Raw genomic sequence first — 15918 nt, 5'->3', positions numbered from 1 at the left:
GGAAATGCAGCCGCTGTCCACTGTGGAGGCGCCCACATTTCGCAATATCATCAGCAAAATCTCCGTGACAGGGAAAAGGCCAGGAGCCGTGCTGCCCGATCGCAAAACTTTTACGAGCTGATCTGTACTTTTTTTTTTGCATAAAACAAATTTAGTTTTGAGGACACTAATTTGAAAACTCAAGAGTTTTGGTCTACTTATACATTGGCCATGTGAAATCTTTCACAGCTGACAGATTTAGGCTATGTTTAATTGGTGATGTTGTTTGTTCTCAATCATCATATTTTTCTCTAATAAGTCATTAAAACATTTTAAATGTTTAAGATATCTCTTTTGCCCAACTTATTTCATAATGGCAATTTGCTAGCCTATATTACACTCATTATAACAAAATGGATAGTGAATTTACTTTATGCAGTCCATAGTCTACCCACACTAAAAGTACAAAAGTAACAAACACATTACTTTCTATACAATAATCTGTAACGTTTATTGATCTTTTATATATAGCATGCATAGCTCTGGGATCACGAAGTTCTCAGAATATAATATTATTCTATATTATTATTCAATATAAATGTGTTTTTAAAAGAAAATTAAGGTGTAGGATATATAGGCTGTTGTTGAATATATTACTGCTTTAAAGTACAATAACTTCTCAGTAAAAAAAAAACACCTGTAAGACCTGAGAGAGATCAAGCCTCAGCCAGGTAAGAAAAAGTAACTGAAAAGTAACGCAAAAGTAATGTAACGCATTACTTTCCATAAAAAGTAACTAAGTAACGCAATTAGTTACTTTTTTGGGGAGTAACTAAATATTGTAATGCATTACTTTTTAAAGTAACTTTCCCCAACACTGGCCACAACAGATGTTAGCAGTATCATCCACGTCTATCTATCTGGAAATGGAGCACAACCACACCCCCTCCTTTCTTTTTCCTCTTTAACACTGGCTTTCAGGGATCACACTTACACACACACACACTTAGCTCAGTTTTCACCAACAGTTTTCTGTCTCTCTCAGTCAAGCTCATGAATCGTGTTCTGTCTCCAGGCGTCTGCTGAATGCCGCACACTCATCGTCTCCTGAAACACAAACCCTCGGCTGAGATCACGTGACCTCTGTAACTCCACCGCCTCTACAACTCTCTTTTCCAGTCTTCAGAACACAAACCTCGGCTCGCTTTCTATTTTAGTCGCTGTCGATTGATCTGAATGATTCAGAGAGGAGAATCAACAACGTAAATCAATTCTACAGAACCACAGAACACACACTTACACACTTCATAGGCATCTACATACAGTGCCTAGAATAAGTGAACACACCCATGCTAAAGTTGACTAAAAGGAGGAATAAAAAATCATCTTCTGGAAATTGATCTTAATGCCTTAATTAAAAAAAATGAGGAAAACTCCAAACTTTAAGGACACCAATTTTCTTTGTGAATGAATAATGTATCATAAATAAATAAATTTGTTTATTAATAATTATTCTATTAATAAATTACCAGTTATTTCATGGATCCAAGATACTATGCATCCTGATAAAGTTCCCTTGGCCTTTGGAATTAAAATAGCCCCACATCATCACATACCCTTCTCCATACCTAGAGATTGGCATGGGGTACTTTCCATAAGATCATCTATTAGGCGAACTGAAATAAAACCATGCCAATCTCTAGGTACGGTGAAGGGTATGTGATGATGTGGGGCTATTTTAATTCCAAAGGCCAAGGGAACTTTATCAGGTTAGTCAGGAACTAGTATCCTGGATCCATGAAATAACTGGCCTTTAAAAATAAAAATCTGCCTGCCCCATATGGGAATTTAACATTGGGGTGTCCTGACTTATGCACCCTGTATTTTAAGGAAGAACATTTATTTATTTACATATCTAAGACAAAGTGAAGATAAAATTATTTTAATTAAAATATACTGCTGACAAATATATGATGAGAAAAAAAACACTGCAAGATATTAACAATGCACTAAAATCTCTTAAAGAATGATAGTTGGAATCAATTAATTGCATAATAATTCGCTAATATATCAAATGTCTGAATATTTAGCTTAATTTTGCACTTTCTCATGACTAAAATGAATGAATATGATGAAATATTGAGTAAATATTGAATAAATTTAATGAAATTACATTTTCATCAAAAAACAAAAATAGAATAAAACTAAAAAGGCGGGGCTTAGCAAAGGTTGCTGCAGAATATGTATACGGCCCCATTAAGACACACCCTCCTCATCCGATATTCTCCAAGGAAACATCCATTATCTGAGCCGATGCTCTCGTGCAGATCTGGGCTAACTGCTGGTGCTATCGGCATGTTTACCTCACACAGTAAATCCAACAGGACTGCTGATGAATAAACAAACCAATTAAACAAAGCGTTAGCCTGGGAATGCTTACCTCAGCCTCTTCAACACACCTTAATCGGGGCTTTAAGCAGCATTACTGCACGACTACACTGTCCTGAAGAATTTATAACCACTCTGAACCCAGCTCGCAAATGCCGATCGCCTCAAAGATACACACACGAATACATACACACTACACACTACACTCACACGTACATGTACACACACAGACCTGATGGTTGTTGCCATCTCATTCAGCAAGCAAAACCAGCTGCTGAGCTTTCATCGATCTAGTGGCCTGAGAAGAATACTGATTACACACACACACACACACACACACACACACACACACACACACACACACACACACACACACACACACACACACACACACACACACACACACACACACACACACACACACACACACACACACACACACATGAAAATACAGGCTATGGCTATTTAAGTACTCAACACACATTTACAATACAATACTGCCTTCAGCTACAAAACAAGCACAATCAAATCTATCTATCTATCTATCTATCTATCTATCTATCTATCTATCTATCTATCTATCTATCTATCTATCTATCTATCTATCTATCTATCTATCCATCCAATAATTCTAATCTATCTATCCATCCCGCCATCCATCCATCCATCCATCCATCCATCCATCCATCCATCCTTGATATTTTTTTAAATAATAATAAATAGAAAATTATATATAGACTTCCATTTGGATTATTTATTTATTTCTTAAAAAAATATGATTTTTTAAAAATCAAAATGTACCTTTCATATTTTTTAAATAATAATAATAATGTATTTTATTTATATTATTAATTGGATTTTTTTATTTATTTCTTAAAAATAAATATAATATATATTTTTAAATTCAAATTTCTAAAATCAAAATTTCTAATAAAATTTTTTTTATAATAAAATAATTTTCATCTGACGCAGGTTATTTATTGCCTATATGGTATCGATTAAGTTTCATTCTAAAGTTAAAATTGTGCTATTGACTCAATCCTACCGCCCAGTCACAATACAGGCGCTGCCCACAGACAGACGAAAAAACCACTTCCACAACACGAGCAACGCCCACAACCCAGGCTCCGCCGCACGACTGCCTGACATTTCCAAGTTGTTCCCATAGAGTCTTCCATTGTGATTAACATTTACTCAGCAGGCCTACAGCATCTTCTCCCTGCAACACTAATGAGCTCTGCTGGCTCGTTACTGCCAATTCATTTCCACAACATCCTCCGAGTCATCATAAAAACATGAGTCCTGCGTTCATGTATCATACATAAAAATGCAGTTTCATGTTGCTTTATGAAGACGTCTTGAACTGTATGCGATGTCTTTTTAAAGCATAACGTGATGCTGCGGCATTACACATTTGCTGGAGAATCTCACTAATGTAACAATGAAGAGAGGAAGAGTCCTTTGACAGCGCACAGATTTTCAAAATAATTTAATTTGGATGCACCATCCCTGACTGTTCGCTAAACAGACAGCAATTTAAATTTCAGGAAACTAATGCAAAACTAATGGATAAAATAATAGTTATTCAGTGGGGCTTTTCTCCTGGGCAAAAAGCATTTCATTTAAAGATTAGCGGTAAGCTGCTCTATTTCTCTCTCTCGCTCTGACAATGAGACTGTAAGTGATTTGACTTTAAAGAGCCAGGGGTAAATGAGCGTGTGTGTGTGTGTGCGAAACAGGAAGTAATCAGCAATAAGACCCAATGGCACAAGCTCCTCCCCTTCACAAACCCCTCACGCTCATTTGCATAACGGCCCACCTAAGATCTCTTGTACTACATAACAACTCAATGAATCCAACTTTTAACATAATTCCCAGAGGCGGACAGAGTACACAGCTTCATTACTTGAGTAAAAGTACAGATACCTCTTGCTAAATTTTACTCAAGTACAAGTAAAAGTACTACAGTCAAATGTCTACTTAAGTAAAAGTACTGAAGTACTTGTTTTTAAAAGTACTTGAGTATCAAGAGTACAAGAGTACATTTTCTAAATATTGCATTACTACTGCCACAGTGCTTACATGTGTACAGAAACGTCCTACATGGAGTTATGAAAAATGTTAATACCTTGGAGAATGTATTGTATGTAATGTATTCAAAGGAATTGAAAGTAAAATCAAGTCATTTTCATCTTTTTACCATGTTGCTTTATTTAAAGGGATAGTTCACCCAAAAAGGAAAATTCTGTCATCATTTACTCACCCTCAAGTTGTTTCAAACCTGTATGAGTTTCTTTCTTCTGTTGAACACAAAGGAAGATATTTTGAAGAATGTTTGTGACCAGACAGTTGATGGACACTGGTCAAAATATCTTCCTTTGTGTTCAACAGAAGAAAGAAACTCATACAGGTTTGAAACAACTTGAGGGTGAGTAAATGATGACAGAATTTTCATTTTTGGGTGAACTATCCCTTTAACATTAAATAAAGGCAATACAAGGCAATAGCACAATGGCAACGCTCTGACAAACGTCTGCTAGAGTTTTAATGGATTTTTTTGCACCCACATTTGAACCTGATTGTGTTAAACACACCGCATACTCAAGAACATCAAAGAAAATGCTCAGCTTACATTAATGTGTAATATCAGACAAGAAAATTCAGCTAACAATTGTGTGCACAAGTGAGTTTCTCTGTTTTTTTATCAATCAAATCAATAAACCTAAACCAGCAAAGAAGGCAATATAGCAATGTTCTGACACACCTCTGAACCACACCTCTTAAAGGTGATTGCTGATAGGCTGTCCCAATCAGTGGCGCCTGCACAATCCAGTCACGTTTGAGAGGGAAACAACAAATTGAGGGTTTCCGAGATTTTTCTTTTTTCCTTTTTAGAAGAAGTAACGGGTACTCAGTACTAGTGCTGTGTTGAAAAAATCGATTCACCAATTCTGAATCGATTTTCATATTAATTTCTAAAGATCGATCCGTAACTCAGAGGATCGATTTAATAACAGGCCTACATTTTCCCCATAAACACACCGAGACATGGCGACCGGCGGCGCTGCTAATGCGGTTTCTCTGAATCCACTTGTTGACAAGAGAGGAGGAAAGAGCCGTTCATAGCGCGTTTTTTGCGCGTGCAAATTCGTTTTCTAAGCGCGCCTCTGTTCATGGTTGCATAGCAACGGCAGACGCAAAGGGAAAGCACGCGCTTGTGGAGAGGAGAAAGCGGTGCAAACTGCGCTCTCCATGATGACGAGGAAGTATCATCAAATAATTAATTGATTTCTAGCCCTTGCATTAGCTTTACTACTAGATATATTCATTGAGATGAGAAATAAAAAGCCGCCCTGTACAGCTATGATCAGCTGTTCGGCCGAGCTTTCCATGTTGTTACGGAAAGACCGCTGGTTTTTGTCACATGACCTGTTGAGATGCATTGAAGTGCATCTCACTGAATTTGCACGCGTATAAAACGCGATATGTGAACAGCCCCTAAAGTGGTATCGTGTGCGGTTGTTTCTAGTTTAAAAGGCCTTCTAAATATGAACGCAGTTTTGGATTAAATAAAAGGACAGTCAAGTCAAATAAAACACGTTTTATCTCCTAGTTGGTAACACTACATTAAGATACCATTCATTAACATTAATGCCTTATCTAACATCAATAAATTGAGTGAACAATACCTTTTTACAACATTAATGTATGTTTGTGAATGTTATTTAATACAAAAACTTGATTGTTCATGAACAATAAAAACTTTTGATTTTAAAAATATAAGATTGGATCAGATCGGATCGAATCGAATCGAATCAAATCGAATAATGATAATCGATTCAAGATCTTGAGAATCGGAATCGAATCGATTCTTGAAATTTGAATCGATACCCAGCACTACTCAGTACTCACGTTTATGGATAGAAATGTAGTGGAGTAAAGAGTACAATATTTGCCTCTCAAATGTACTTGAGTAAAGTCATGAGTACTCCCCAAAAATGATACTCGAGTAAAGTACAGATCCCTCAAAATTGTACTTAAGTACTGTACTCAAGTAAATGTACTCCGTTACTGTCCGGCTCTGATAATTTCCATTGTGTACTTAAGAATATCAAAAGCTACAGACACAAATTAAGTAGACATAAAACATTCAGATTAAAAAAATTCTACATATACTTCCTTAAAGGGACAGTTCACCCCAAAACGACAAATATTTTCAGTTCATGTGTCTAATTCGTGACTGATTCGTTCTTTTGAACATTTTTTTTGTTATTTAAAATTATTTTATAGGCTATATTTATTTACCGGAAATAATTTTCTATATATTTACGCAAAAAATATTTTATATTCAACTCTAAAAAGTAGTTGATTCTGATCAATGTCTTATTTGTGAATGATTAATTCCTTTGAACAAATCTTTTCAATGAGTCGGTTGATTCAGTTCACAGTTCTGAAAGATTCAATCACAAACTGGACTGATCCGGGTAACTGTTTTGTTACTGACATTTTTCAAAATATCTTCCTTTGTGTTCAGCAGAAGAAGCAGCCTTGCAGCCTTCAGCCACTGCCTACAACGCACTGGATCCTTCACTGGAAACCGACAGTAACTCACTCCCGCTAAACGTTTACTCTTTTGAATTCTCGCAACTGGGAACAATACAAGTCGACATCAACGTGACTAAAAGTTTCCTAAGAAGCATTACCAACTAAAGCAAGACGTTATTTGACTCTGGTAAGCGTATCCATCGCCGACTGGTGGGAGTGGCCTGGGACGGCAACATGCCCAGTGCATTATGGGTGTTGACGTTTTCCTACCCATTTGGAAAAATGAAAGACAACAGTCTTTTTTTTTCTACTCAGGTAGCACCTATTTCAAAACTTCTTCACTTTTTACTGTATAGGCAGCCAAGCACCCAAAATGGTTCTGATGTTTATTTGAAATCACAGCGAAAACCTCATTTTTTAAGCTTTATTTCTATATATAAGTGTTCATGACAACATAACACTTAGATATAGCACACAAATCGTATAGATACTTTTACAATGCTCTCGCATCCATTTTGTCTTCTTTTTTTGGTGTTCCACCTTCTGTGAAGAAAGCCGTATGAGTTTTGAAACGACATTGGGGTGAGTAAACAATGACAGAATTTACATTTACTGGTAAGGTATCACATGTTTTTACTTGTTTCCTGAGGATTGGTGATCGCAGTCAGATGCTGGGCATCCTGGGAGTTGGGTGAATAGTAAAATAACACACGGTCACCTTGTTGGCTATACAGATGAAATCACATCACACTGTGCTGCAAACGTGTTCATCAAGAAGCCCAGTCACACAGCTTGAGTTTAAAGCCAGATTGCATCTACCATCAAATGAAACATACGGATTTGATCGAGATTCATCCAGGCCCTGGCGGAATGACATCGGTCGTACCTATTTGCACATCATATAATTTGCACACTGGGGTAATGAAAGTGATTTCCGTTGACACAAAGCGAATTGATTCTCAGTCGGTGCCTTTATTGCTCCATGAGTGCCGTCGATCACACTGATTACATTTGAAAAACCAGCGATCACAATGAAACGCACATTATTTTTATTTACCATTGGAGAGAGTGAAGTGCAAAAACGTTTGCATGACGGTAAGCACATTGTCACGTCAAGCCTGCTTTTTTTTACAAATGCCCATGTGGGCGTAACAAATGGCGAGTGCACTCTTCCGAGCCCTGCGTTCCAAGTTTTATGTGTACGCAACGTTTATTCACAAGGTCCCTGAATTCATAGCTCACACCGAGGAAGTGATATTTGGACCGGTATTTCTGCGGGAAATCTTTCAGCTCCTGTGAGATTTATAAGAAGAACTAATCCAACAGCAGCAGACATAACGGATAACCCACACACACACACAACTCAATATAGCCCGAGCCAGCTGGGTTGAAATTGCTCAGACTGATTTAATATGCTGTGTGGACAGAGATACCACAGCACCTGCCATCAAATGCTCAATTCCAAATCAGATCAATTCAGAAATCAACTTCACTGAATAAGCGCAGTACTTATTAAAGACAGCTGCTCATTCTAGAGTACTCGACCAGCCTTTTATATGATTCTCATTGTCCAATCATTCCAAAGCCTTTCTGCATGGATCTTCACTAGCATCACAGGTCAACAATTCACCTAAGCGGAAGTTTTTGCCTGTTAGATTTGATTTTCAAGGGTGTTTTTCTACTTTTTATGATGGTGTAACATTCTAAAAATGTTTCTCACCCTTTTTGTCAAATATTTAAATTTAATCAATTTATTCACAAATTCTAGAATTATTAGCCTATCTCTTACCTCATGTTAAATCAACAACAACTCATATTTTAATGCATTGACATGAAGGCCTTAAATTGAATACTACAGTACACTCTTAAAAATAAAAGGTTATTTATTGGCATATGGTTCCATGATTTCATAAAGAACCACAAATGGTTCTTTATTGTAGTTCTTTAGCTTTTTTTAAATGTTCTTCACACTAGAAAAAAATTGGTTCTTTGGGAACCAAAAATGGTTCTTCTATGGCATTGCAGTGAAAAGCCCAATTTTTGAAACTTTATTTGTAAGAGTGCATATGAAACTGTATTACAAATTAAGTTATAGAAAAAAAAAATCCATAACAGGGGCATATTTTTCCACTTTCGACTGATTTAAAAAGAATTGTGTCATTATATATATATATATATTTATATATATATATATATATATATATATATATATATATATATATATATAGAGAGAGAGAGAGAGAGAGAGAGAGAGAGACATATCACACACACACACACACACACACACACACACACACACACACACAAAATTTAATGATTTCCCTTTCATTTATGCACAATATGTATTGTTAAATATGTTTATATACGCAACGTATCACATTTTGGCTATCACACGCGCCACACACACACACGCGCCACACACACACACACACACACACACACACAGAGAGAGAGAATTCAATTGGAAGCGTTGTGAACTTACAGCATCATGTATCGCTGCAATAACACGTACGTGGATATGTTCATCTTATAAAACGCGACGATCCGTCCAGAAAAAGCGCTGAAAGTGTTTATATATCCGTGTATGATAAACCCTTCATATATCACAGAGGTTCCCTCATATAGGCACATACATACATATAAACTCTCTTCATATGATCACACAGACATCATCATCATCTTCTTCTTCATCATCATTATCATTTATCGGGTGATCGATGAGCTCAAGGAGTCGCAGAGATATTCTGATATCCTCCGTCTGTCCTATCACAGCAGTGATTCGGTCTGCAGTCTGGACTCACCCAGCGCCGAATGAGAGAGAGCGCCGAATGAGAGAGAGCACCTCATACACACGCGCGCGGCGCGCACACACACACACACACACACGCGCGCGCGCGCGCGTCTCCAGTCCCGTTTATTCAGTCTCCAAAATGTCTCTGAACAAATAAACTGCTGCGAAGCGTGCGTGTGAGAGAGATTCTCACGCAAATGCTGAAAGATATATGTCTCTTCCTCACAGTTTACCATGAGAACCGCATTTCCCGCCAAAATATCAGTAGTCAGTTATAGCTAATGATAACATAAAATCGATATTGAATGTAAAAGACGTATTTGAAACCTTTCTGACATTTAAATAATTTTTTTTAAACTAACACCAAGTTACCACAGTTTAATTTTAGTAGGCTAACTGAAGAAAGGTTTCCATGGTAAATGCTTCAAGGAAGCGGCATTGTTTTTAAACGCTACATTCTTAAAAATGAACATACCCTTACAGAAAACATACCATGAGGGTAGCCTAATACCAAAGTATGAAGTATTGTAGTTCAACATTTATTAATTCAGCCGATTGTTTTATTCTAAATGACTTGAGAATAATGCACAATTGAAAGAACGCTAATGTGGTTATTGAACAGTAGCATTGAATATTCATGTTTTGGTCACATGACTTTTTACGCAGCCGCCATATTTATGAACAAAAAGCAATAGCCGTGAATTCAAAAGCACCCGAGAAGCATATCACTAAAAATGCCGATCACTTGGTTTGAGCTGTACAAGTCTCAGGAATCATTTATAGGCCTACAGATCTGTAGTCAGCACAAACATTGCAAAATATCACAAGCCAATGTTCACATATATAGGCTACTTTAACCATGATCAATACAGTGGCGAATGTGGGGGCTTTAAGGAAACAATTCTCCTAAAAATTAAAGTTTGGTCATTTTTATCACCCTAGAACCAAAACCTGTATGCCTTTCTTTCTTCTGTAGTAGCCTAAGAAGATATTTTGAAAAGTGTTAGTGTCTTTTTTTTTTGGTCCATGACTCCATACTTGTCAAAGATGTCTGAGGTAAAATTTTCTCAATAAATGAGTAACTTAGCATTTTAATATGATGAATATCAAAGTACTATGGTATTAACTTCTGAAATCCTCATTGTACCAATGCACCAACCTTTTTGTTCTAAGGAAAATGTTCAGAATAATCCTTCTTTTGCTGTTGTTGACTGTAGTACTGCACACGAGGTCATGGGGGCACTGTTGCTCTCACTCAGATTGCTGTGGCTAAAAAAACATTTTGCAGGCACCTTAAGCATCTGCCTGAAGAAGCTGTTTGAACACAATAGCTGTGAGCAGCATAAACAAACGGCCTCCCATGACATAACAGCTGTCTGTTTAAATTCATAGGGGTCAGTGCACATCACACGCACCCATAACTGCATTCAGTAAATGGGCGTCCCAGGATTTTCAGCTCCTCTCGGCGTGATAAATCAGATTAAAGCTGCGTTCAGGAGATTTTCCAGACAGACGTATGCCTGGATCGATGGTCTTATTCCGACTGGGCTGCATTAACAGATGAGTTATGAGAGATTTCTGCAGACGCCACGGGTATGCAGAGACTAAAACCTACAGGATTGGAGTCACTTAACACCTTAAAATATGTGTGTGTGTGTGTGTGTGTGTGTGAGTGTCACAGCTAACAAGCCTCAAGTTCTCAGAGTGAACTTCCTGTCTTAAAATTGGGAAAACTGTAATATATGAGAGATTGAGAGATGTTTCCAGGATCCAAAATATACTTTTTTTTGAGCGAATTTACAACATAAATATATAATTAATATATAAACTTAAATAGATTATATATACACTGTAAAAAAAAGCTTTTGCCTTAATTTTTTCAAGTACAATCAACTTGGATGTTTAAGTAGGCCTAATAAAAACTTAAATTACATTAAACTGACTTAAAAAAATGAGTTGAATCTTGTATAACATAAAAAAAGTAGAAAATTGCTTAACTTATTTTGAGTTAAAACAATGTAATACTGTATATGTTAACATAACTCTTATTGATCATACCATTTTATTACTGCGTATATATAAAAATTATATATAAATTACAATTAGCCTTTTCCATAAAATAAATCAGCATTAAAATATCAATAAAAATGTTGTTTGTCAAATGATGTCATTTGAAGGTAGCCAATCGTGATGTCTGTTCATAATATATTCATTTTGGTGCTTAATTAAATGAAATGAAAATATTACTCTTATTTAATTGAGTTATAGATATAGAACCCTAGCATTCTTGACACAATTTTAAAGAAAGGTTCTATTTAAGAATAAATGCTTTAAATGTTTGCATAATTCATGTTTAATGGATAGTTTTTTTTTTCTAGTGATAGAATATGTTTGCGAGCTGTTTAATAAATTAAAATAAAATAAAAAGAATTAAAATTGAATGAATTAAAACTTAATCCATAACATGATCCCATAATGGGAACCCCTAAAAGGTTTTATAAGAAGCACCTGACGGGTTCCATTTATAACTTTATCTTCTAGGAATCCTATATACATTCTTTATGGTAAATTTTACACTGATATAAAAGTGTCTAGAAGACAAATGAGCCGCGACAGATGTTTCTTTAGCACACAGTTTCCGTCTTTCATTCGAAACACCCACAGCACTCAAAGAGAGTTAAACTATATTCTTAAAATTCAACTTAAACCATGTAAAACTGTTTTATTTACTCGCCGGAGCCAATTTCGACTCTCATTTGTTGCTCCATGTCTGTGTTGGGTTCTCCAGCTGATTCTTTGTGACTGGGGAAAATGAGACCGACAGGAATAGAGCCGTCAGCCAGGAGAAAACAAACATCAGAATGGCATCTTCCAAACCACATGATTTATTTCACAGCTAATGTTGGAACGGCATGACAAATCTGAATAGTTTGTAAGGCACAGGACGTCGTGATGAGGGCAGACGCATATTAGGCCTAATCTGACGTATGAGCGACACTTGATATGATCTACAAGTCCAGTGTGACACAAACTCCGTCTGCACACACAGCGGCTTTCAGTTTCAGAATAATCCTGCTCTCTCCATCTCCGTCTCGCCTCTTTCCAGGGCTAGAAAGGTCAAAATGACGCACAGAATCCAACACAACACTCTCTAGTAGAATCACGAATGGCTTCTACTGACAAAAAAAAAAGATAGACTTTGGATTATTGTCCACATTGTGTCTTGAGTAGCCAGACTTTTGACTAGCAGCATATATTATTCTGGCCAAGAATCACCCATCTGACCGACCATCTGACCAACATGTTAAGAAACCAAACACAGTTTGTTGTACTTGCCGCTATTATAAAATAGTTGATAGATAAGCAGTCGAGGAAAAAAAAAGTTTCAATACATTTTTTAAATAATAATAGAAAATAGTTCATATAATGACTCAGCAGTATTCATATGCTGGTAATGTTTAAATAATAAAAAAGTATTAAATAAAAATAATTCAAATAATAACACAGTGGTGATGGTATGCTGGTAATAATATTGCACAGCAGTACATGTATGCTGGTAATGTTTAAATAATTAATCATATTAAATAATAATACTAATAATAAAATGTGTTGCTATGCTGGTAATGCTTTGCATAATTAAGAAATGATGTAGTTATTCTTGTGAATAGTTTTAGTCTATAGGCATCTCAAACTAAATTCTGGTTATCTTTTAAAGATTTGATGCCACTAACCTAGCAAATTTGTAAAAAAAAGTAGTTTTATCAACATAGTACCGTGTTAAACATGACTACTACAAAAACCTGCACACTCCGCGAGTTTCCGTCAAGCAGCCAATCAGATTTGAGCTTGTCAGATCGTGGAGGAGAGGGAGGCGAGCGGAGAGAAATGGCTTGGCTCGCTTTAGCTGGGCTCACACACAATACACTATGTTGAGATATTTCTCTTTGTATTACTGATGGCATTTCCCAGCCGCGGGCTGCAGTGCACAGACAGCAATAGCTACTTTAAAAGATGTTTCCAGCACAGCACTCATCTCATCTGGAACCAACAAAATCTCATTCTCTTGTTCTGTATTCTCTTGCTATGCTGGTAACAATCATATCTACCCACACTGACTTAGATCGCGCACACACACACACACGCACACACACACACGCACGCACGCACGCACGCACACACACACACACACACACACACACAGCTGTCAGGATTACCAGCATCTAATTTTACAATCACCGGTTCATGGTTATAGAAAGCCGGAGCCTACACTGAATTTTTTTTATTTTATTTTAAGGTAAATACACATTTTATAAGTTATTAATGATTGAAGTGAGCTAATCAAACCTAATCTTATCATGTTCACTTTATTCAATAAAATGTAGCTATAAATCTATTGAGAAAATATTTTTCATTGTTTAAGCAACAATGTGCTTATATACTTCACATTTCTGAAACGCAGCTTCAAATTAAACACCATAATTAAATGCAAAATAGCACGGATAGCACTAAACAGAACTGTAAACACAACTATAACCCTTGAAAACTACCCACAACTATTTACAGACCTTACAAGTTCCCATTCATGGCCAGAGCCTACTTAATTATATATTTGTGGGTGAAATAGCCAATGGCCACACCCACAAACACAGTGACCACACCCCCAAAACACAGTGACCACACCCACAAATACAGTGGCCACACCCACAAATACAGTGGCCACATCCACAAACACAGTGGCCACTCCCCCAAAACACAACGCACAGATCAGCTGACATACTTCAACTAATTTACATTAGACAATTAAAAGCACAGATAATACATTATTATTTTGTAAAATGAACAGGAAAGAGGGCAAACTGTAAAAAATTGTTTTTTCAAGGTAGTCACTGAATGGAAAAACCCCTGAACTAGTTTTGGAGTGACCTGTTTTTCTCCATCTCTGAGGGCACCAGTCAGGTTACTGAACATAATATGTAGAGTTTTGTGTCCAGAGAATCCAGTTCAAATCCTGCCTCCAGACCTTTCAATGATTAAAACCATCTGAATAAAAGAAATCATACACTCTTCCACGTCTCAATTTCTTTAATTTATTAGCATTAAGCCTTACAACACATGCCGTCAAACTTTAAGCCTCAACAGTACAGTGAATTGTTTCTGTAAATCTGACAGAAGAACACAATGGTTGTAACCTTTGACTGAGGGTCATGAGGTCATTTTTAGGGTTTACATAATCAGTACTCGCTGACTGCCCACGTCCAAGCATAATATTCAGATTTTTGCACTTCATGAAACACATTTTACCCAAACATCAAAGGCAGAAGTTCTCTAAGGAATGTGCTCTGCATTCAAACATTACAATAATGAAACCCTACAGCAAAAAAAGTCAGTCATGAAGTAATACATTATTAAACTCCGCAGCGCTATTTTACAGTATCAAGTATTGAAGGTACTTCAATGAAACCCTACAGTACATAAATCTTATTGCATTGGGACTGTAGAGTACTGAGATATTACAGTATTAAAACTGTACATTACTGACATTTTACGGTGTTGAGACAGTAAAGTACTGAAAATTACAGTATTAAAACAGTACAATACTGAAATCATACAACACCAAAACTATAATACCATTACTTATTATAATAATGACTTTTTTACAGTGCTAAAACTCTACAGTACTGGCATTTGAGACTATAAAGGACTGAAATATTACAGTAAAACGTCACAGTACTAATTCATACAACAAAACTATATATAATGAACAATTTAAAGTATTATGTAAAGTACTGAAATATTACAGTATTAAAACGCTACAGTACTGAAATCATACAACAAAACTCTTTAATACTGAAATTTTACAGTGCTAAAAATCGATAGTACTGACATTTTACAGATAATAATGGCATTTTACAGAGCTAAAACTCTACAGTACTGACATTTGAGACTGTAAAGTACTGAAATATTACAGTATTATAATGCTACAGTTCTGAAATCATACAAACTCTACAGTACTGACATTTTACAGTATTGAGAATACAAAGCACTGAAATATTACAGGAATTAAACGTATGATTACAGAACTATAGCAACACTAAAACTCTATAAATCCTACAGTACAGAAATCTTTCAGTCCTCTTCAGCTTCAGTGCTGGGATGAGAATTGATCATGTAGCGTCTGTGTGGAAACCAATAATCTATTTGTATCCCGTATCTCA

At 36.2% G+C, this 15918-nt stretch overlaps 1 protein-coding gene and 1 long non-coding RNA gene across 17 annotated transcripts in view; one reads left to right on the top strand and one right to left on the bottom strand.

The window, feature by feature from the left end:
- Positions 1-7174, top strand: part of LOC306993422 — a 65133-nt gene extending 57959 nt beyond the window's left edge. For 2 of the 3 annotated variants that reach the window (XR_013796446.1, XR_013796448.1), the window contains exon 4: positions 6905-7174. This is a non-coding gene — a long non-coding RNA (uncharacterized lncRNA). Of the gene's footprint in view, positions 1-6901 lie in introns of all 3 variants that reach the window. The other variant, XR_013796447.1, reaches the window with a different exon arrangement.
- The window catches only part of lingo1a (leucine rich repeat and Ig domain containing 1a), a 163732-nt gene that overhangs the window by 26024 nt on the left and 121790 nt on the right, over positions 1-15918 (bottom strand). The window contains exon 1 of one of the 14 annotated variants that reach the window (XM_079603169.1): positions 9395-9721. The exons of 12 other annotated variants lie outside the window; for them this stretch is intronic. The gene's annotated coding sequence lies outside the window, so the exon portion shown is untranslated. Of the gene's footprint in view, positions 1-9394; positions 9722-15918 lie in introns of those variants that run through there. One more of the 14 variants, XM_079603170.1, reaches the window with a different exon arrangement.

Source organism: Phoxinus phoxinus, assembly GCF_949152265.1.
Source record: "Phoxinus phoxinus genome assembly, chromosome: 25".
Taxonomy (NCBI): domain Eukaryota; kingdom Metazoa; phylum Chordata; class Actinopteri; order Cypriniformes; family Leuciscidae; genus Phoxinus; species Phoxinus phoxinus.
The sequence above is the reverse complement of the archived record's forward strand: the minus strand, read 5'-3'. Positions and strand labels throughout refer to the sequence as shown.